General features: G+C 41.7%; 2 pseudogenes; one reads left to right on the top strand and one right to left on the bottom strand.

Moving 5' to 3' along the window:
* Positions 1-7,239: 7,239 nt before the first annotated feature.
* Positions 7,240-8,589, bottom strand: LOC128573483 (52 kDa repressor of the inhibitor of the protein kinase-like; annotated as a pseudogene).
* Positions 8,590-9,873: 1,284 nt separating this feature from the next.
* Positions 9,874-10,549, top strand: LOC128574071 (60S ribosomal protein L7-like 1; annotated as a pseudogene).
* Positions 10,550-23,260: the final 12,711 nt, after the last annotated feature.

The following is a 23,260-nucleotide window of genomic DNA, read 5'->3' as shown; positions in this document are numbered from 1 at the left end:
GCTCTCCCCATCCACAGAAGCTCCTCTGCTGGCTCCCGAGCAGTCAGGCTTCTGTTCCTGTCCAGGACCTGGGGAAGACACCGTCTTTGTTCCTGAGTGGCCTGACCCTGCTGGACATGGATCACCTCCCTGACCATGAATATTCCACCAACTTTCCCCCTGAGTGACCACAACAGATGAGTCTCGAGTCCTGACAAAACAATCCTGACTCGCTGAGATACTGTGCTGTGTGATGAGGCTGTGGGGGTCTTGTCAGTTTAACTGCTTCATCTCCAAAAGCCAACTGCCAGTTGATTCTGATTGGCTGAGCAGCCCAGTCCACATGACCAATGGGATGACCCGCTGGCTGGGACCAGTGGACTGTCACCAGACAGACCTGAGGGGCCTGGAGGAAGAAGAGGGGACAGGGGCTACCATGCGGTGGATGCTTGCTGGCTCTGTCCCCAGGCTCTGACCCGTTCTGGACCCAGAGACCATCCAGCTCTCCTCTGCAAGTCCCTGCAGGCTTCAGGATGGGAGCTGTATCTGGAAGGTTCTTGATGTGAGGCACACAGATGAGCTCCACAGAGACCTCTATGGTCCTTGGAATATATTTGTCTTTGAATAATGAGAGGACACATAGTAATTACCTTGCTCTCAAAAGTCACTGTTTTAGGCCAGGTGCGGTGGCTCATGCTTGTAATCCTAGCACTCTGGGAGGCTTAGGTGGGTAGATTGCTTGAGCTCAGGAGTTCAAGACCAGCCTGAGCAACCATGAGACCCTGTCTCTAACTAAAAATAGAAAAACCAGCTGGGCATAGAGGCACACGCCTATAATCCCAGCTACACGAGAGGCCAAGGCAAGAGGATTGCTTAAGCCTAGGAGTTTGAGGTTGCTGTGAGCTATAATACCACGGCACTCCAGGGTGACAGATTGAGACTCAGTGTTAAACAAACCAAAAGATCACTGTTTTCAAATTCAAAGATGTTAGGAGCCACTACACTAAGGATAGTTTCCAGAAGGTAAGGAAGGGGCCAGGATAAACATCACTAAATCTGTTTCACTCCTGCTCCCCAAAGCCCAAGGTGTGAAGGCACCTGAGGGGCAGGCCAGGGCCTGGGCAGGGATGAGGTTGTCATGGAGAAGGGTCAGGGTCAGGGTGGCCCTCGGAACTCCAGGTGGGGCTCTGCTCCACCCAGACATCCCTCCAGAGCAGTCCCTGTATGGGACCATGAGGGTGAGGGGGGTGTCCTTTTACTACCAGGCTGGTGGAGAATTCCAGCCCCAGCTCAGGCCCAAGGCCCCTCACTCTGACCTGATGTTCCTGGCACCTGCTGCTCTGAGCAGGAGGGGACTGTGCCCCTGTGTGTTTGTGAGCAAGTGGAGTCTCTGGACATTCATATCAGGACACGGCTTATGCTGCAGTGTGTTCATGTCCTTGGCATCTCTGATCACTGAGAACATATGTTGTCTGCACACGGAGGTAGAGCCACAGGCTGCCCACACCTTCTTGTCCTTCCTTTTCCCATGGGGCTCCATGTGGCCGCTGCCCATGATCATCAGTGTGCCAGGCAGGGCAGGTGCCAGATGCTCTGGTAATAGGTAGGTCCTCTGAAGCCACTCGCCCCCTACAGCATCTCAGAGGTGCTGGGTGGGATCTCCAAAGGAGAGCCCCCCATTGCTGGACATTGCTGACCACTGCTGGTGCTGGAGTGGCCATTTCCTTGGGCCTCTGGGCTAGAATTTAAGGTCATGGCCCCATTCTAGCCATGTGGTTGTTGTCCTGGCCACATAGACGATGCACTGGCTGCTTTCTCATAATTACTGCCATATGGACTTCACATCCCACCTCCAGAAACAACTGTTTTGTGGTGCTAAGTGCAGGATACTTACTGAGTGCTGGTAGTTGAGGATCACCAACTCAACTCAAGAGATGAGTTCCATCTCTTCTCACAACAGCCTTATCACCACTTGGGGCCTTCCCCGACATGTCCCCTTGGTTTCTTATGCCAAGGCCTAAAAATTCCTCCACCAATCTCCAATGCATATTCTCAGTTTCCTAATTCCTTATATACATCACTCTAATCCCAAACCACTAATACTCATGTTTCCTTCTATAGCTATTCCATATGCAATCCCACAGACCCAACTTAAATATAAGGATTTTTTTTTCACATATTTCCTATAGCAGTTTTCTGGTGCCTCCCTGAAAGCCCTCTGTTACTCCATTACAGTTGCCCAATTCTGCCTTCACTGAAACCTGACCCTGCTCTTGATTCTTTTAGCTTGTTGGTTTGTTCACTGATACTCTCCACACATACTCAATATCTACCATGCCAGGCAGGATGCCTGACTCTGATACGCAAACACAAATAGGACCCCCTGTGCTTTTCATTGTAGCAGACATTACAAAAGGGGAGAAGATCAGATATTTGGGAGATTGAATTTGAGATACTCAGTGAACATTAAGAGGAGATGGTCAGACCAGCAATGAACAAGCATCATTTGAAATTAAAAACACGATCTCATTTTCATTAGGTGCACATAGGTATTAATCTTTAAAAAACACACATGTACAAGATACACATGGGGAAAAACTATAAAACTTATGAGAAAAATTAAAGAATTAAATAAATGGAGAGATAGTTCATGTTCATGGATAAGAAGATTCAATATTGTCAGATGTGAGTTCTTCCCAACTTTCTAGATTCAATGCAACTCCAATTAAAATCCCAGCAAGTTACTTTGTGGATATTGACAAACTGACCCTATAGTTTATGTGTGGAGGCAGAAGACCCAGAACAGCCAACATGGTTACTGAAAGAGAAGTTAGAAACTGACACTACCTGACTTCAAAACTTACTATAAAGCTACGGTGAAAGAACAGACAAACAGATCAATGGAACAGAATAGAGATCTCAGAGATAGACCCACAGAAATATACTCAACTCATCTTTGACAAAGAAGGAAAAGCAGTACAATGGAGCAAAGATAGCTTTTCTAACAAATGGTGCCGGAATGACTGGACATCCACGTGCAAAAAAGGAATCAAGACATAGACTTTAAATTCCCACCTATCCTGGAATGGATTAACAAGCCGGGGTACATGTATACAGGTGGAGAATTTACATCTTTTGTGTTAACCTGGATAGAGTTGGAATGCATTCTTCTTAGTAAAGTATCACAAGAACGGAGAAGCAAGCATCCAAGTTAGTCGTTTTTTTGTTTTTTTTTTGAGACAGTCTTATTATGTGGCCCTTGGTAGAGTGCCATGGCATCACAGCTCACAGCAACCTCAAACTCTTAGGCTTAAGCGATTCTTTTGCTTCAGCCTCCCAAGTAGTTGGGACTAAGGGGCCCAAAACAATGCCCAGCTATCTTTTAGTTGCAGTTGTAATTCGTTGTTGTTTCATAGGCCTGGGCCATGCTCGAACCCACCAGCCTTGGTGTATGTGGCTGGTGCCCTACTCACTAAGCTATGGGACCGAGCCCAACTTAGTCGATTCTAATATGAAACCAGTAGACAATCTAATACATGCCCACATGAGAGAAGAACTCAAATCAGTTTAAGGTAGGGAATGGGGGAATAATAGGGAGCAGGGAGAGGGGAAGAGGTTGGGGGATAGATGTGCTCCAACTTAATGGGCACAATGTTAGAGTGTATGGCACACATCTTGGGGGTATGACACAATTATAAGAGGGGTTTTCCTTAATAAATGCAAGCAATGTAACCTAATTTGTTGTACCCTCAGTTAACCCAAAACAATAAAAAAATGCAAAAAATAGACACAGACCTTATGTCCTTCACAAAAACTCAAGATGGATCATACACCTAAATGTAAAATGTGAAACTATCAAACTCTTACAAGATAACATAAAAGAGCTGGGCTGCACAGTGGCTCATCCCTGTAATTTCAGCTACTTGGGAGGCCGAGGGAGAAAGGATTGCTTGAGGTCAGGAGTTCAAGACCAGCCTGGGCAACACGGTGAGACTTCATCTCTAAAAGTAGGAGGAGGAAGAAGAGAAGAAGAAACATTAGCTGGGTGTCCGTGTGTGCACCTTTAGTTCCAGCTATTTGGGAAGTTAAGGCCAGAAGATTACTTGAGGCTTAAGACTACAATGATCTATAATCACACTATTGCATTCCAACATTGGTGACAGACAAGACCCTGCCTCTTCTACCTCTTATTTTTCATAACCAAACTTCACATTTTATTTAGATTGAAATAAATTATACAAACCTGATTTTCTTCACCAAAAATAACAGCAATATTCTCCATGTTATTTCTAGATAAATCACAAAACATTTATTTTTGTAGCTTTTCCAGGTTTTGTTTATAAAACAAGACAAGGCAGTATATAAAGTCATGGAAAAAGAAGAAAACAGTCAAGTTGGTTGTCAGTACCCATGGCCTCTGACTCTGTCAATCATGAAACAGAAAGGCTGCTAAAAAGTGTACGGAGAACATGATCAACAATGGAATGTAAACAGCGACAACTCCAGGGGGAATAGCAACAGTAGGTTTTTTTTTTTTTAATAGAAGAAATAAATTTATTTATTTATTTTTTGAAGTTATGAAATTTATTTTTTCTTCCTAACAACTTTTTTATTAAATCATAACTGTATACATTAATGCATTTATGGGGTACAATGTGCTGATTTTATATACAATTTGGAATGCTTACATCAAACTGGTTAACATAGCCTTCTCCTCACTTAATTATTTTGTTAAGACATTTATACTCTACTCTTAATAGATTTAACATGTACCCTTGCAATATGCAATAGGTTAGGTCCCACGGTTTATCCTACCTGGACCCCACCTCCCTTCTCCCCTCCTCAGCCTCCTCTTCCCTCCTTCATCCTGGGCTATAGCTGTGTTTTATCTTTCATATGAAAGTGTGGGTGATTATATAGCAGTTTCATAATAGAACTGAGTACACTGGATACAAAAATTTAGATAGCAGATAGTTTCAGAATGCCAGCACAACTCAGTCCAAATAAAACATATCCTACACACATTGTAATTAACTTTGCCAAAGTCAATATGAAGGAGCAAATTCTGCAAGCAGCCAGACATAAGAAAATCATAAACTACAAGGGGAAAAATATTAGAATGACTGCAGGTCTCTCAGCTGAAACTTTTCAAGCCAGAAGAGGATGGTCATCAGCAAGCTCTTCCATTCAAGCTTGTTCCTTTAAGTTCAGTTGATAAAGACAAAATGTATGCCGAAATCCTCCATTGGTGAGCTCACAAGCTTCTCTCTGGTGATTTCTTTTTAACTATCCACAGATTTTTAACATATTTAAAACTTCTATTAGTCAAAGGTCAATCGTTGGCTTCATTGTAACATTTTTTTAAATTAATTTATTTTTTTATTAAATCATAGCTGTGTACATTAATGCAATTGTGGGGCACCATACACTGGTTTTATATACAATTTGACATATTTTCATCACATTAGTTAACATAGCCTTCCTGGCATTTTCTTACTTATTGTGTTAAGACATTTATATTCTACATTTAGTAAATTTCACATGTACCCTTGTAAGACGCACCGTAGGTGTGGTCCCACCAATTACCCTCCCTCCACCCATCTCCCCCTACCCTTTCCCCATATTCTTAGGTTATAACTGGGTTATAGCTTTCATATGAAAGCTATAAATTAGTTTCATAGTAGGGCTGAGTACATTGGATACTTTTTCTTCCATTCCTGAGATACTTTGCTAAGAAGAATCTGTTCCAGCTCCATCTATGTAATCATGAAAGAGGTAAAGTCTCCATCTTTCTTTAAGGGTGCATAATATTCCAGTCATTGTAACATTTTATAAAAAGTATTCCTTCCTATCATACTTCCTAAAAATTTATTTCTTCAAAGAATCAACCACTCAATACCTGACATGGGTCTTCCATGGTAGTGTTATGTCTAAAATTACTTAACTAAAACAATTTAATAGTGCTAGTAGCAGAGATCACAAAAAAGTGACACATGGTACTTTTAATGTTGTCTTCTGGAAGAACACACAGGTCTTCAAAGCCTGAGGGTTCAACAGGGGCCATTCAAATAGGTAGATTACCAATAGCTAAAGTATTCAGTGGAGGCCTATAGGCAAAGATTTTAGTGATTAAATGGCCTACCTATAACTACAGCTCTTCTTTCAAGTATCAAATACAAGAGAAAGCCTTTGAAAATATTGAAGGTCTCTTAGGTATTTTCTTCTTCTTCTTCTTCTCCTCCTCCTCCTCCTCCTCCTCTTCTTCTTCTTCTTACAGAGCCTCAAGCTGTCACCCTGGGTAGAGTGCTGTAGCATCACAGCTCACAGCAACCTCCAACTCCTGGGCTCAAGCGATTCTCTTGCTTCTGCCTTCCAAGTAGCTGGGACTACAGGCGCCAGCCACAACGCCCAGCTATTTTTGGTTGCAGCCATCATTGTTGTTTGGTGGGCCCAGGCTGGATTTGAACCTTTCAGCTCAGGTGTATATAGCTGGCGCCTTAGCCATTTGAGCCTCTTAGGTGTTTTCAACAGTTTCTGAATTCTCTGCAGGAAGCTCTGACTTGGTTGTATAGAGTTTGATATATGTGTCTATCATTAAATCCAGATCGTGTTTAATATCAAAATTTATGTTAGGCAAAGCCAAGTTACTTGCCTTTGGTCTATCAAAGTGTTCCTCAAGTATCCTTTGAGATGCTTTCATCCATTTTAATAAGGCTCATTCTCAACCTTCATCACAGAAAGAATACCCAGGACCTTCAGCAATGCATACACATTAGGAAAAAACTTGACATCAGGCAGGTGAAAGGCTTCATATGTGGTGGATGGAAGCTCAATGTCTTTTCCTCTGTGTTTCCATTTGATTCTCCAACAATAAAATTTGGCTAAGGGTATATCAGGATTGGGTCAATCACTTCTAAACATGTCAGCTTGGTATTCCTCTGATGTATTGAATTTGGGTTGACCCATGACTGAGGGTACTACAGCAAAGCATTTAAGAGCTCTGAGACGCTGCTCTGAAAATACATCTTTAAGTTCCTGAATAATGTGTTCCCCTGTTAGAACACTTAGAGTTTCTTTTACAATAACTCTTAGAAGTTAGTTGAGGTTCCAAGATACCTTGCTGAGCTCTGTGGAATTTCCCAGGGAGCTTCATTTGAATATCAAGTTTGTGGTTTCCTCAAACCAAAACTCATGATAAACTTCAATATTTTCCATCACTTCATTGAGTGGATGCAGTATTGCAAAGAAGACATCCAAGGTTTACCCCTGGAGATTTTTCCCAAAGGCCTTTGTGAAAGAGGAGACATTTTTAAGAACAATAGTAACAATGAAATCAAAATCTGTTACTGCACTACAGAGGACAAATGCTTGGCCAGCTATACAATTATTCCATTTAATAGTTGTGTCACTATTTATACCATCTAAACATAAAACAAGTGCTTGCAGGAGGTCCACTAAAACTTCAAAAGCATCATGCCTTCGTGTCCACTGAGAATGGCAAATTTTCTTCCGTTCTTTAGCTCTTTCTTCACTGTTCTGAAAAAGAACAGAAATTACATTGTCAAGTTCTAAAAGCAGTTGTGGTGCTCAATGGAAAAAAAGAACAAACTTCCTCAATTGTTCCCAATCCAACAGATACTCCCATAACAGGCACTGATTTTGCCAACTATATATTTAAGGCACAGGAAGAGTGAAATGTGTAGAGAGTTTGGGCATACTTCTCTAGAAGCAACAACTTTCATTTTGGAAGAAAATCCACTGGACACAATGTAAGCCTCACCACACCAATACTCCATATTTAACCCCCACTTCTCAGTTATTATAGTGTGAAATTTCACAGCCAAAATTTCTGTAATGGCTTCATAAGGCAGGAAGCCCTTAGATTCCTCTCTGAGGTTGTGAGATTCATCCACAAACCTCCTCCCCTGCTATGTCCACTACATCATCTGTGATAAGGGGAAAGAAGCATGAGAGTTTCTTCCCGATTACAGCTCTTAGAGATCTCTAGCATCCATTTCTGCTGTATTTTTGAACAAAACATGTTAACCTCTGTCGTCTCAAAGTGCTTTCTCAGGACCTTTTCCCCAGAATGTATCCAGCTCTCCGGCTGTGCTTGAAAGTTCAGGAGTAAAGAGACCTTCTGGGAGTTCATCAGCCTAAGGTCCATCTAGAGATATGTTCTGTTTTCCCATAACAATCAAGATTTCAAATTGAGATTTTATTCTTTGTTTTCCTTCTCTACAAGGGTTAGAGGTAAAATGCCCTCAACCTATTCTTCACTCCCTCTCTTGTGCACTGGGGTTCTGAACATTGCTGTTCCTGATTTCTTTATATTTTCGTTCTTGTTCAGAAGTTTCATCAGTTTTTTTTCTGTTTCAGGGTCCTGATTTCATCTTCACTGGTTCTACAAATCATAGAGGTCTCAAAGTGTTTGGCACATCATTGATAATATTTATTTAGTTGATCAGGTGTTTTATCTTCTAAGTCTGTTCTCCTACAATTCTCCACCCACTTCTGGCATCTGACCACATCCCACGGGAACCCGAAGAAAGCCAGGTTGGACTGCACACTCTTCCACATGCAGTTGGGAGCAGTGCAGAAGTTTAGCATTGTGGCAGGCTTGCCATTGGCTCAACCCTCCCTCCCCGCCTCCTCAGGGCATTCCACCTGCCTGGGGGGGGGGGGGCCAGGGAGGGGAGCCAGGCCACTGGCTGGCTGGGCAAGAATGGCAAGACCCTGCCTCTTAAAATAAAAAAAAGATAACATGAAAGAAAGTCTATCAGAGTGTCTAACCTTTTGGGTTCTCAGGACTACATTAGAAGAAGAAGAGTTGCCTTGGGCCACACATTAAATACACAAACACTAACAAAATCTAATGAGCAAAAAAAAAAAATGATCCATGCATAATTTTCATGATAGCCACCACCACAGATGAGCCAAAAATCCTCCCTTAATCTGTATGTGACTCACAGAACACAAGTTGGACCCCATGGTATATGATCTTAAGTATGATGTGACTTAGTAGATACAACATCAAAGGGATGATACAAGAAAGAAATAATTGATAAGATGGGCTTTGTTAAAATCAAAAACTTCTTTTCTGCAGAAGACAATGTCAAGAAAATGACAAGACAAGCCACAGACTGGAGGGAAAAGAACATTGCCAAAGACATATCTAATATAGGACTGTTATTCAAAATATATGAAGAACTCTTAAAAACTCAACAATAATTGAAAACTGATTTGAAAATGAGCCAAACACCTCACCAAGGAAGATATACAAACGGAAAATAAGTCTATGAAAAGATGTTCGACATCATCATAGGACATTAGCGGACTGGAAATTTAAACATCAGTGAGATATCAATACATACCTATTGGAATGGCTAAAATCCAGAACACAGACAACACCAAATGCTGGCGAGGATGTGGAGCAACAGGAAGTCTCATTGCTGATGGAATGCGAAATGGCACATTCACATCGGAAGACAGGGACAATTTCTTGTGAAACTAAACATGCATTTACCAAATGATGCAGCAATTACACTCCTTGATATTTATCCAAAGGAGAGGAAAAACTTAAGTCCACAGGACCCCTTGCACACTAGTGTTTATGGCATCTTTATTCATAATTACCCAAACTTGGAAGCACCCAACATGTCCTTTAGTAAGTTAATGAAAAAATAAACTGTGGTACATCCAGATACTAGAACAGTATTCAAAACTCAAAAGAAATGAACTGTCAAGCCCTGAAAAGACATGGAGAAAGATTTAATGCATGCTACTAAGTGAAAGTAGCCAGTCTAAAAACCCTACATACTGTATGATTACAACTAGATGACATTCCGGAAAAGGCAAAATTAAAGAGACAGTAAAAAGATCAGTGGGAGCACTAGAAAGATGGTGGAGCAAGAGGAAAGGAAAAAGATCCCTTTGGTTCCAGAAAAATCTCCTGGAAAAGAGGTGGGCTTATCAAGCTCTCAAAGTCACCCAGGCAAAGCAGGCACTTTTGGCAAAGAAGGAGCAGAGAAAAGGAAAAGAGTTCAAGTTTAAGTGACTAGAATTGTTTCTGCATGATTCCTGGCAACAGCAACGTGACACAGTGCATCTCAGACAAACATCTCAGATCTTTTTACTGTCTCCTTAGTTCTGTCTCCTAGAAGTGAAACCTCATGCCTGGGAATTACCAGATGAACATTCCTTGGCCTTTGTTGTACACATCCAAAGGATTAATGGAGCGAGTTTACTGGTGCAAAAGACCATTGCAAGACATCACCTAAAGAAAATTTTCAGTGGTGTCTTTATTAGCGTCACCCCTCAGAGCCTGAAAATGCTACATATAGTGGAATCTTATGTGACCTGGGGATTTATAAATCTGAAGTCTGCCCGGGAACTCATTGAAATGTGGACAAGCCAAGGTCAAGAATGAGACCATTCCTCTGACAACAGTCATCGAGGAGCACCTAGTGGCCCCTTATGCTACCAAGAACAAAGGGGCTTCTTCAAGAAGATGGACTCACCTGGCTATTGGGGCCAACGTATCAGTCAGCTCATCCACCAGCTAAACTAGTCCCAGAAAATCTGAAAGCACAGTGCACTGGGAACATGTATTTTTGGTTTTGGGAATTGTTACAACGTATCTTCAGAAAAGATGATTTCTGCTCTGTCTTGAAAAACAAAGGGAAAAGTCAGGGAAAATATAGGAGATTATGCTCATGACAGGGACCTCTCATCACAGTCCACTTCTGAGGAAAAATTCCAGTGTTTTCCACTTTGCTGCCACCTCTGAAATTAGCACATGTCATGGAGAAAGGAGTCCTGCTTTGTCAGATCTGGTATCCTGGGGTTTAATATTGGTGAATGAATGATCCAAGCATGTACACAAGGATCCCTAAGATTCCTGCAACAATGGACCAAGCTCTGGGGCATATTTGAACCTGGATATTCTCTAGGCTTTGTTTTGAAAAGACTTGACATACCTTTATGAAGCAGAGTGCACAAACAAGTGACCAGTTGTCTGTCCTGTGAATCCACGTTCCAAGTTTAAGAACACGCAGATGTGGCTGGCTGTGTTATCTGGTGGCTTTTGTATCCTAGCCTGTAACTGGTTTATTCCCTTTCTTTAGTTCAGGGCTTGACAACAAAGAACCCCCTTTGCTAGGTACATGCATATACTCAAAATTTTGCTTACTCTTCTCTCCGTGGGCCTTTGCACTTCACATGAGGAAGTCCTACTTTTACCAGGATTTGCCACCCAAGCCCTGATCTTGCTATTCCCTGGTTCCATTGTCCTGGGGAAGACCAAAGCTGACCAAGATAACTTTTCCCTTCACAGTGGCAGATTGTATCACCCACTGCATCCTCAGCTCTGGGAAATGCACCATTCCTCCCTACCCCCGTCCCCAGGCTGGAGGATGCAATGCCCTATTTTCTGTAATGATCAGCTGTCTCCTTAAAACCAAGATCAGGAAGGAATGAACCATTTTCTTGGTTTGACATGGGTGAAATCAGGGCTATTTGGCTTTTTAGGTAGTCTTGCAGGCAGCTTAATTAACCTTTTCCTTGCATATTCTAGACTCCAAAGGTATTGCCCTTTGTCCTGCTGGTAATATTGTAGTAGACCAACAACAGGGCTTCTGAGGATGCTAATCCTGAAAGACATCAGTCTGATTTTGCTTGTTTTTCACTGGCGTCCAGTCCTAAGTGGGCTTTCACTTTGCTGCCTCATCTTGTCATCTGAGCAGTAGGTGAGGAAGTGCCAGGCTTAGGTTAAATTTGGAAGTATCCTTGGCCGTTGTGTTCCTGGCCCTTTCAGATCAGCTTTGCTACAGTTTTGGCTCATGGGCCCTAAACACAGCCGTAAAGTTGCATTAGAGGCATTAACAGTGCCTTAAAATGTGCCAAGTTATGAGGTTATTGATTAGGTTGGTTGGCTTCAGAGTTAACCTGCCAGAAATAGATGCTATAGATATTACTCTTATATTTTAAAGCACCGTAAAGTCAGATTATTTTATGTATCACAAAGTCAGGGGGGAAGGCAGTGGTGAGCATGGAAACCAGGGCTGAAATCCCCACTCTGTTTTATGCTAAATATGGGAACAGTGTTTCCATTCCTGCCTGTGAAATGGAGCTAATGTCTTCTAGCATGTCTGCTTCACATGGTAATTAAAAGTATTAAACAAAATAAGTTTGTAATTTATAATTCTTTTTTTTTTTTTTTTGAGACAGAATCTCACTATGTTGCCCTGGTAGAGTGCTATGGCGTCACAGCTCACAGCAACCTCAAACTCTTGGGCTTAACTGATTCTCTTGCCTCAGCCTCCCAAGTAGCTCAGACTATAGGTGTTGCCACAACGCCCGGCTATTTTTTGGTTCTAGTTGTCATTGTTGTCTGGCAGGCTCAGGCTGAATTCAAACCTGCCAGCTCCGCTGTATGTGGCTGGTGCCCTAGCTGCTGAGCTACAGGCGCCGACTGTTTGTAATGTATAATTCTATATAAATAAAAGAGGTTACCTTAAGAAGAAAAAAGATCAGTGGTTGTCAGGAGTTAGGGGAGGGGATAAATAAGTGGAGCACAGAAGATTTTTAGGGCAGTAACTGACTCATATGGGATCAGGTTAAAACTATATGGATTTACTATTGTGGTCTCAAGAAAGTTCCCTGAGAATGGAAGAGGACATGGAAGTGAGTAGAAAGGAATGAAAAATATCAAATGACCAAAACTAACAGTCCACGCCCAGAAGAGTTCCTAAACAGAGAATCTGACCCATGTAAAAGAGAGACAGGAGCAGAGCGCTTTGAGACAACTGTGCAAGTTTCTTTTTGACACAGGGCCTCCTCCTGCCAAGTGTTCGTATAGTTCTAAGGTCTTATATATCTTAGCATTTTTACCTCAATAATTCTAATTTATTTCATGTTTCATTCATTCAGTAATTTCAAGAGCATTTATTGAGAACCTCCTGGGTGCCCTTACACTGTTCTAGACCCTCAGGAATAAATAGCTTATTAAAGGCAAATAAAATCTCTGCCTCCTGGAACTTATGTTTTAAGAGGCAGGGATAAACAACAATAAATAAATACAGACAATAAGATTAGGTGGTGAACTATTACTATGACTAAAAATAGTTATTGTGCTAGACAAGAAAGAGGGTTTTTTTCTTGTGAATAGTCCTACAGTTACCTGTCACTGGGTGAAAAGTGAAGGGTTAATATTAGTGCAGGAGTCCAAAGTATTTGCAAGTAAGTGGAATAGGAGGAGCTTGTTGACTAGAAATGTAGAAAATATATAAAATCCATTCACTGGGACGAGGGTGAAAGGTAAATATCTCAGCCTCCTGGAACTTATGTTTTAAGAGGCAGGGATAAACAACAATAAATAAATACAGACAATAAGATTAGGTGGTGAACTATTACTATGACTAAAAATAGTTATTGTGCTAGACAAGAAAGAGGGTTTTTTTCTTGTGAATAGTCCTACAGTTACCTGTCACTGGGTGAAAAGTGAAGGGTTAATATTAGTGCAGGAGTCCAAAGTGTGGTCTTATTCAGTGAAATTTAACATGGAACCATATCCCTGCATTTCCACAGCTAGATGGACTGTGCACACGTGTCCTAGACAACAGGTAATTCTTGTTCAAAGCAGCAAAACTACAAAATATTCAGTTGACAGTCATACCACCTGTCCACTCCTGGAAGCTAAAAACAATTCAAGTGTACATTAACAGAAGAATGGAGAAATAGAATACAGTTGAGCCATCACAGTGGGATACTCCTAAGTAGTAAAGATTTGCAAACTGTGACTCCATGCTCCAATATACAAGGAAGTCTCAAGCAAGGGACAGAAGGCTAGAAGAACAACACAGGCATTTAAAAAACATGCAAAAGTATTCAATATATTCTTTGCGAATACAGTAGAACCTGCAATGACCACCTCCTTAAGTTGACCTAATTTTCATAGATCAGAGAAGCACCACATGTACATATCAGTACAGCAGTCCTTATGTTGACCACCTCTGTATATTGACCAGTTTGTTACAGTCCCTTGGGTGGTCAACTTATAGAGCTTCTAGTGTATAAAGGATTGCATGTACATAAGCAGAGTACAAAGACAGGCAATTGATTGAGAACCACGGGTTAGTGGCTGCCAAGGATGTGACTACATTAGTAATTTGCATATTATAATCTCTAAAATTTATAATTTAAGAGAGATCAGTCACTTTTTTCTTTGCCTATCTTTCCAGAGGTTTGTCAGTCTTGTAGATCTTGTCAAAGAACAAATTCTTTGCCCCCTATTTTTTTTCTATTGTTATTCTATTTTCAGTTTTATTGATTTCTCCTCTTTATAAATTTCTTTCTTGTACTGGCTTTGACATAACTTATTGCTGCTGAGGAAACTGCAGAAATAATCCCAGGAGTCTATCTCTGGAGCCAAGTGATGGCTGCACTGGTGTGGACACCCTGATTAGTTCTCTCTGCCTCACAAAGACAATTTATAGATTCCTTCACATCAGCTGCTGCATTTCACTTTTCAAGATAGAGGAAAAAAAACTTACACAGAAAAACCTTGATTTCCAGTGATAATTCACAAGAGCCTGGCCCATAGCATTGCATCTGCACCTATGTCCCCCTGAAAACCAGGTTGGGAAAAATTTACAGTATTCAGAGATAAGTTAGCAAGAAAGAATGAGCTAAAGAGCAGTATAAAAATACAACAAAATGAATAATCGGAAGAGGAAAGGCAAAGCAAGGCCTACAGGGAACACTCACCAGAAAACATCACATCACTTCAGAGCAAGGACAGGTTGCAACAAACTACAGTGTAACAACCCTGAGATCAAACCACTTACAGAACAGTAGGCAGGACAGCAGGATGCCTTGAAATGGAGCTAGCAGAGCTGGGGATGTGGGGAATGGGCTGATGACATGAGAGGAGATCTTTATAGCTCCACTAGAAGAGGAGAAACTGAGCCAGTGCCTATAGTCCCAGCTACTGAGGAGGCTGAACCAAGGGAATCACTTAAGTTCAGGAGTTCGAGACCAGCCTGGGCAACTATAGTAAGACCTTATCTCTTAAAAATAAAAAAATAAAAAATAAAGGAAAAGTTTGGTGGAGAAGGGCAGGTAATGGGAATAAGCCAAAGGAGAGGTTGTTATTTCTTAAAATAAAACCTCTCAGAAGTTGACTATTGTACATGTATTTATGCAAGTGTATAAGTATAATAAGAAATAAAAATAAGAATGTTACAGAGCGGAGAGAGTGAGGAGGCTGCGTCTGGCTCCCGCTCTCACAGCCATTGCAGTACATTGAGCTCCATAGAGACAGCGCCGGGGCAAGTGAGAGCCGGACGGGCACTGGGCGACTCTGTGCCTCGCTGAGGAAAAATAACTAAACATGGGCAAAGGAGATCCTAAGAAGCCGAGAGGCAAAATGTCATCATAGGCATTCTTTGTGCAAACTTGTCCGGAGGAGCACAAGAAGAAGCACCCAGATGCTTCAGTCAACTTCTCAGAGTTTTCTAAGAAGTGCTCAGAGAGGTGGAAGACCATGTCTGCTAAAGAGAAAGGAAAATTTGAAGATATGGCAAAGGCGGACAAGGCCTGTTATGAAAGAGAAATGAAAACCTATATCCCTCCTAAAGGGGAAACAAAAAAGAAGTTCAAGGATCCCAATGCACCCAAGAGGCCTCCTTCGGCCTTTTTCTTGTTCTGTTCTAAGTATCGCCCCAAAATCAAAGGAGAACATCCTGGCCTATCCATTGGTGATGTTGCAAAGAAGCTGGGGGAGATGTGGAATAACACTGCTGCGGATGACAAGCAGCCTTATGAAAAGAAGGCTGCAAAGCTGAAGGAAAAATACGAAAAGGATATTGCTGCACACCGAGCTAAAGGAAAGCCTGATGCAGCGAAAAAGGGAGTCGTCAAGGCTGAAAAAAGCAAGAAAAAGAAGGAAGAGGAGGAAGATGAGGAAGACGAAGAGGATGAAGAGGAGGAGGAAGATGAAGATGAAGATGAAGAAGAAGATGATGATGATGAATAAGTTGGTTCTAGCGCAGTTTTTTTTTCTTGTCTATAAAGCATTTAACCCCCCTGTACACAACTCACTCCTTTTAAAGAAAAAAATTGAAATGTAAGGCTGTGTAAGATTTGTTTTTAAACTGTACAGTGTCTTTTTTTGTATAGTTAACACACTACCGAATGTGTCTTTAGATAGCCCTGTCCTGGTGGTATTTTCAATAGCCACTAACCTTGCCTGGTACAGTATGGGGGTTGTAAATTGGCATGGAAATTTAAAGCAGGTTCTTGTTGGTGCACAGCACAAATTAGTTATATATGGGGATGGTAGTTTTTTCATCTTCAGTTGTCTCTGATGCAGCTTATACGAAATAATTGTTGTTCTGTTAACTGAATACCACTCTGTAATTGCAAAAAAAAAAGTTGCAGCTGTTTTGTTGACATTCTGAATGCTTCTAAGTAAATACAATTTTTTTTATTAAAAAAATAAGAAAAGAAATAAAAATAAATAGAAAGGATCCTCTTTTCTGATCATACCCACTGCTTGTCACACAGAATCTGGGCCTGGAAGACCCACTTAACCAGCTATCTGCTCCCCTCTACAATACTCCCACCAGGTCTTCCATGAACAAGGACTGAATGCCTCCCTGGGGCTGATCCTAGTGCCAGCTGCCAAGGCAACAGGAGCATCTGGGCTCCTTGGCCATGCTTCCATTCACAGGCCCTAACTTAACCTTCTTAGATCCCAGTGTCTACTTCCCTGCTGCCCTGATCCCCACATTCAGGGCCTCAGGCTTCATGGCCTTGCCTTTCCTTATCTAGTCCGCAAGTCCTCGCTGCTCAGCTGGGGGCTCTATTTCTCTCTGCTCCTACTTATCACATCTGTACATCTGGGCTGTTAACCTGTGGCTGTGTTACCCGCTCTGAGCCTCAGGTTGTGCAAACATGGAATCAATTTACCATGGACAAGTGTGGGTGGGATGGGGTGAGAGGGAAGCAGGAGCTGGAAGGAGGGAAGGACTCACAGGTGTGGTTCTACTGAGACTGGGGGGTAAACAAGGGCAGGTTGAGAGGCAATTCCCAGAATCAAGTAAGTGGAGAAAGAACACTGACATCATTAAGTTCCCATTGTGACACCCACATGCCAGTAGGCAAGCTAGGGATGGGCCACATAAGCTCAAAGAGAATAAAAACTGGTTGCCTAGCAACCAAACAAGATGTCAACAACAGAAAGACAACAGGAAAATATCCAAGCACTTGGGAACTAGACAACACTCACTAAACAATCCATGGATCAAAGAGGAAATCTAAAAATAAATTTTAAAAATGGAATGAAATTAATAAAAATGAAAACATATTAAAATTTGTGGGGGAGAGGTGGAGAGGATGGGTAAAACCCTATAAAACGGTACAATGAACACTATCTGGGTGATGAGCACACTTTTAACCATGACTCAAGCATTACAAAAGCAGGGCATCTAACCAGAAAATATTTGTACCTCCATAATACTTTAAAATTTTAAAATAGCAGTACTGGCTGGGCGCAATGGCTCACACCTGAATCCTGGCACTCTGGGAGGCTGAGCAAAATGGATTGCTTGAATATAGGAGTTTGAGACCAGCCTGAGCAAGAGCAAGACCCAGTCTCTAAAAATAGCTGAACAAGAGTGAGGTTTGATGAGAATATTTCAGATTGTATATGAAACCCGCATATTGTACCCCTCAATTGCACTAATGTACACAGCTATGATTTAACAATAAAAAAATAAATAATAAATAAATAATATATATAAAAAAGACAAAAAAAAAAAGAGTGAGACCCTGTCTCCAAAAATAGCCGGGCATAATGGCTCACGCTTATAGTCCCAACTACTAGGGAAGCTGAGGCAAGAGGATTGCCTGACCCCAAGCATTTGAGGTTGCTGTGAGCTATGATGCCACCGCACTATACCAGGGCAACAGAGTGAGACTCTGTCTCAAGGAAAAAAAGTACTAAGAGGAAAACTTATAATAGTAAATGTATCCATTGGAAAAGAGAGTCTTCAATCAATAACCTGAGCTCTCCCTCAAGAACCTAGAAAAAGGAGAGCAAGATAAGTACAAAGTGAAAGGAAATAATAAAGAATAGAAATCAATGAAATTGGAAATAGAAAAACAGAAGAGAAAATTAGTGGAATAGAGAACCTGTTCTTTAACAAGATCTATAAAATTGACAAACCTCTAGCAAGACTGGAAAAGAAAAATATTACTCATATCTCTTAGATTATATATTTTAGGGATTATAATACAAAATTACTAATTTCAGAAATGAAATAGAAGATATCACCACAGGTTTTGAGACAGCAAAAGGATAATAATGGAATAATATGAACAATTCTACATACATAAATTTGACAAGTTAGATGAAAGGGACCACATCCTTGAAAAGCACAAAGTACCACAACTCACTCATTTGAAATGTATATTTAAATAGTTGCATAACTATTAGGAAATTAAAATTTTAATTAACATCCTCAAAAAGAAATTTCTAATCCAGATGGTTTCACTGGAGAATGCTACTAAATATTCAAAAGAGAGATAAGACCAACTCCACAAAATCTCCTAACAGAAAATAGGAAGAAAGGCTGGGCAAGATGGTGCATACCTGTAGTCCTAGGACTCTGGGAGGTCAAGGAGGGTGGATTGCCTGAGCTCAGGAGTTCAAGAACAGCCTGAGCAAAAGCAAGACCTCATCTCTATTAAAAAATAAAAAAGGGGGAGGAGACAAGATGGCAGACTGAAGCTAGCTTTCTACAGAGGCTCTTGTCCTGAAGGAGAGTTAAGGGATGAAAATTTAGTAAGTAACCTGATGGATTTGAGCAGCACCAAGAGAGAAAGTCGAAGAACGCACATCAACCCTGCTGAGGAGAGCTGCGACCACAAGGACGCAAACAAAAGGTACAAAACCCATCACCAAGCTGACAGGAGTCCCCCATCCCCCATCTGACCCATTTAAGAGCCCCAAAAACAAACGGACAGAACTCAAAGGCACTCCCACTACACTCCACAGGAGAGACCTACTGAAATCTGGACCTACCCCCCCTACTAGGGTGCCAAGGCGTTCTCTTGCCAGACATAAAACTGTATAAAACTGTAAATATCCTTTGCATGCAACCCTGAACTCCCAGCCCTTCCTGGGCAGCAATACAACCAGGCATAAAACTGAATGGAACTGTGTGAGCTCGCTGCCGGTGGCTCTGGGCTCCCAGTGCTCCACCAACCCCCCCCACTCTGAGATCTGGAGACCTGAGCGCCAGCGGTGCTGGGCAAAAAACTGAGTGGAACTGAGTGCTCACTGCCAGCGGCTCTGGGCTTCCAGTGCTCCCTCCCTGCCCTCACTCTAAGATCTGGAGCCCTGAGCGGCGGTGGTGCCAGAAAAAACTGAGTGGAACTGAGTGCTTGCTACTGGGGCTCTGGGCTTTGGGCTCCCAGCGCTCCCTCCTGGCCCTCGCTCTCTGATCTGGAGGCCTGAGTGGCAGCGGTGCCAGGCAAAAGACTGAGTGGAACTGAGTGCTCGCTACCAGCAGCTCTGGGCTCCCAGTGCTCCCTCTTCGCCCTGTGATCTGGAGGGCTGAGCAGCAGCGGTTTCAGGCAAAAAACTGAGTGGAACTGAGTGCTCGCTACCAGTGGCTCTGGGCTCCCAGCACCCCCCCCACTCTGTGATCTGGAGGGCTGAGCGGCGGTGGTGCTGGGCAAAAAACTGAGTGCAACTGAGTGCTCGCTACTGGCAGCTCTGGGCTCCCAGCGCTCCCTCCCCACCCTCACTCTGAGATCTGGAGGCCTGAGCAGTGGCGGTGCACTGCCGTGTTCCCCTCCACCCTCACTCTAAGATCTGGAGGCCTGTCCCCCTGGGAGTCCAGACTCTTGGGGGACTTATCAGGGCATGGACAGTGCCCGACTATGGCTGGTCAGTGCTGACTCTGGGGCATGGGAAGGAGGCTGGGAGAGACCCACATCAGAGTGGCAGTTCCCTGAGTCGTCTGAAGCCACAACCCCTGCCTCCCTGGGCAACCAGAGGAGGCCACCCCTGAGGAAAGGATTTGCCTGAGGTGACTCACAGACCCGGGAAACTTCCAGGGCGGGGCCAACTCAGACAGCTGAGACTTCAACCCAGAGTAAGTGCTTCACTGGGGTCAAACAAACCAGCTGAAAATAAGACAGAACCACTTAACCCCACCACACCAGATATGGCCGCAGTCTCTCAGGCCACAATGCTGTACATGCCCTCAACAAAGCCCCAGGGGAAAAAATCAAAGGGAATAAAACAACCATGGGCGGAATCAGCAGAAAAACTCTGGTAACACGAATAACCAGAATAGATAACCCCCCCCCCAAGGAAAGATATGGTGGATGTAATTCAAGATCCCATTCATAAACAACTGGCTGACATGTCAGAAATTGATTTCAGAACTTGGATTGCAGACAAGATTATTAAAATGGAATTAGGAATCCGAGGAGAAATTCAAAAGTTGTCTCAAGAATTTAATGAATTTAAAGACAAAACCACCAAAGACTTAGACACACTGAAGCAAGAATTTGCAGCCCTCAAAAATATGAAAAATACAGTAGAATCCCTTAGCAACAGAATGGACCAAGCAGAAGAAAGGATTTCTGACATTGAAGATAAAGCCTTTGAACACTCCCAAACTCTCAAAGAGGAAGAGAAATGGAGAGCCAAAATGGATCATTCTCTCAGAGAGCTCTCGGATAACTCAAAGAAGGCAAATATCCGACTCATAGGAATTCCTGAAACCGATGAAGTGCCCTCACTAGGCACAGAGGCCCTTCTACATGAAATTATGAAAGAGAATTTTCCAGACATGCCTAGAGAACCTGAAATTCAGATAGCAGATAGCTTCAGAACCCCAGCATGACTGAACCCCAATAAGACATCCCCCTGGCATATCATAATTAACTTCACTAAAGTTAATATGAAGGAGAAAATTCTCAAAGAGACCAGGTGAAAGAAAACTGTTACCTTCAAAGGGAAGAACATTAGAATGACTGCAGATCTCTCTGCTGAAACTTTTCAAGCCAGAAGAGGGTGGTCATGGATGTTTAATCTCCTAAAGCAAAATAACTTTCAACCCTGGATCTTGTATCCAGCTAAACTGAGTTTCATTTACGGTGGAGAAATTAAATACTTTAATGACATTCATATGTTGAAGAAATTTGCCATAACCAAACCAGCTCTTCAGAATACTCTCAGACCTATCCTCCATAATGACCAACCCATCCTCTACTACAAAAGTAAACTCACTCAGAAACTTCTGATCAAACTTCAACTTCCACAATGGCGAAAGGATTAAAAATGTCCACTGGAAAAACACCATACCCAAAATTTCACCAAACTTATCAATACTCTCCATTAATGTGAATGGCTTAAACTGTCCTCTAAAGAGACATAGGTTAGCTGACTGCATACAAAAATTCAGACCATATATTTGTTGCATTCAAGAGTCACATCTTAACTTAAAGACAAATACAGACTTAGGGTGAAAGGATGGTCATCCATATTTCACAAATGGTAACCAGAAAAAAGCAGGTGTTGCAATTTTATTTGCTGATACAATGGGCTTTAAACCAACAAAAGTAAGGAAGGACAAGAATGGTCACTTCATATTTGTTAAGGGTAAGACTCAGTATGATGAGATTTCAATTATTAATATCTATGCACCCAACCAGAATGCACCTCAATTTATAACAGAAACTCTAACAGACATGAGCAACTTGATTTCCTCCAACTCCATAATAGTCGGAGATTTTAACACTCCTTTGGCAGTGATGGATTGATCCTCCAACAAAAAGCTGAGTAAAGAAATTCTAGATTTAAATCTAACCATCCAGCATTTAGATTTAGCAGATATCTACAGAACATTTCATCCCAACAAAACTGAATATACATACTTCTCATCAGCCCACGGAACTTACTCCAAAATCGATCACATCTTAGGTCACAAGTCTAATCTCTGTAAATTTAAAGGAATAGAAATTATTCCATGCATCTTCTCGGATCATCATGGAATAAAACTTGAGCTGAGTAACGACAGGAATCTGCATACTCATACAAAAGCATGGAAGTTAAATAACCTTATGCTGAATGATAGCTGGGTCAGAGATGAGATCAAGAAGGAAATTGCCAAATTTTTGGAACAAAATGACAATGAAGACACGAACTATCAGAACCTCTGGGACACCGCAAAGGCAGTTCTAAGAGGGAAATTTATAGCACTGCAAGCCTTCCTCAAGAGAACGGAAAGAGAGGAAGTAAGCAACTTAATGGGAAATCTCAAGCAACTGGAAATGGAAGAACACTCCAACCCCAAATTCAGTAGAAGAAAAGAACCAAAATCAGAGCAGAACTAAATGAAATTGAAAACAAAAGAATAATACAACAGATCAGTAAATCAGAAAGCTGGTTTTTTGAAAAGGTCAACAAAATAGATAAACTTTTGGCCAACCTAATCAGGAAAAAAAGAGTAAAATCTCTAATTTCATCAATCAGAAATGACAAAGACGAAATAACAACAGACTCCTCAGAAATCCAAAAAATCCTTAATGAATATTACAAGAAACTTTACTCTCAGAAATATGAAAATCTGAAGGAAATTGACCGATACTTGGAAGCATGTCACCTTCCAAGACTTAACCAGAATCAAGTGGAAATGTTGAACAGGCCCATATCAAGTTCAGAAATAGCATCAACCATACAAAATCTCCCCAAAAAGAAAAGCCCAGGACCAGATGGTTTTACGTCAGAATTCTACCAAACCTTTAAAGAGGAATTAGTACCTATATTACTCAACCTGTTCCAAAAGGTAGAAAAAGAAGGAAGACTACCCTACACGTTCTATGAAGCAAACATCACCCTGATCCCCAAAGCAGGAAAAGACCCAACAAGAAAAGAAAATTATAGACCAATATCACTAATGAATATAGATGCAAAAATACTCAATAAGATCCTAACAAACAGAATCCAGCAACATATCAAACAAATCATACATCATGACCAAGTCGGTTTTATCCCAGGGTCTCAAGGCTGGTTCAATATACGTAAATCAATAAACGTAATTCAGCACATAAACAAAGTAAAAAACAAAGATCATACGATTCTCTCAATTGATGCAGAAAAAGCTTTTGATAATATCCAACATGCCTTCATGATCAGAACACTTAAGAAAATTGGTATAGAAGGGACATTTCTTAAACTGATAGAGGCCATCTACAGCAA

The sequence above is a fragment of the Nycticebus coucang genome, chromosome 21, assembly GCF_027406575.1.
Source record: "Nycticebus coucang isolate mNycCou1 chromosome 21, mNycCou1.pri, whole genome shotgun sequence".
Taxonomy (NCBI): domain Eukaryota; kingdom Metazoa; phylum Chordata; class Mammalia; order Primates; family Lorisidae; genus Nycticebus; species Nycticebus coucang.
The sequence above is the reverse complement of the archived record's forward strand: the minus strand, read 5'-3'. Positions and strand labels throughout refer to the sequence as shown.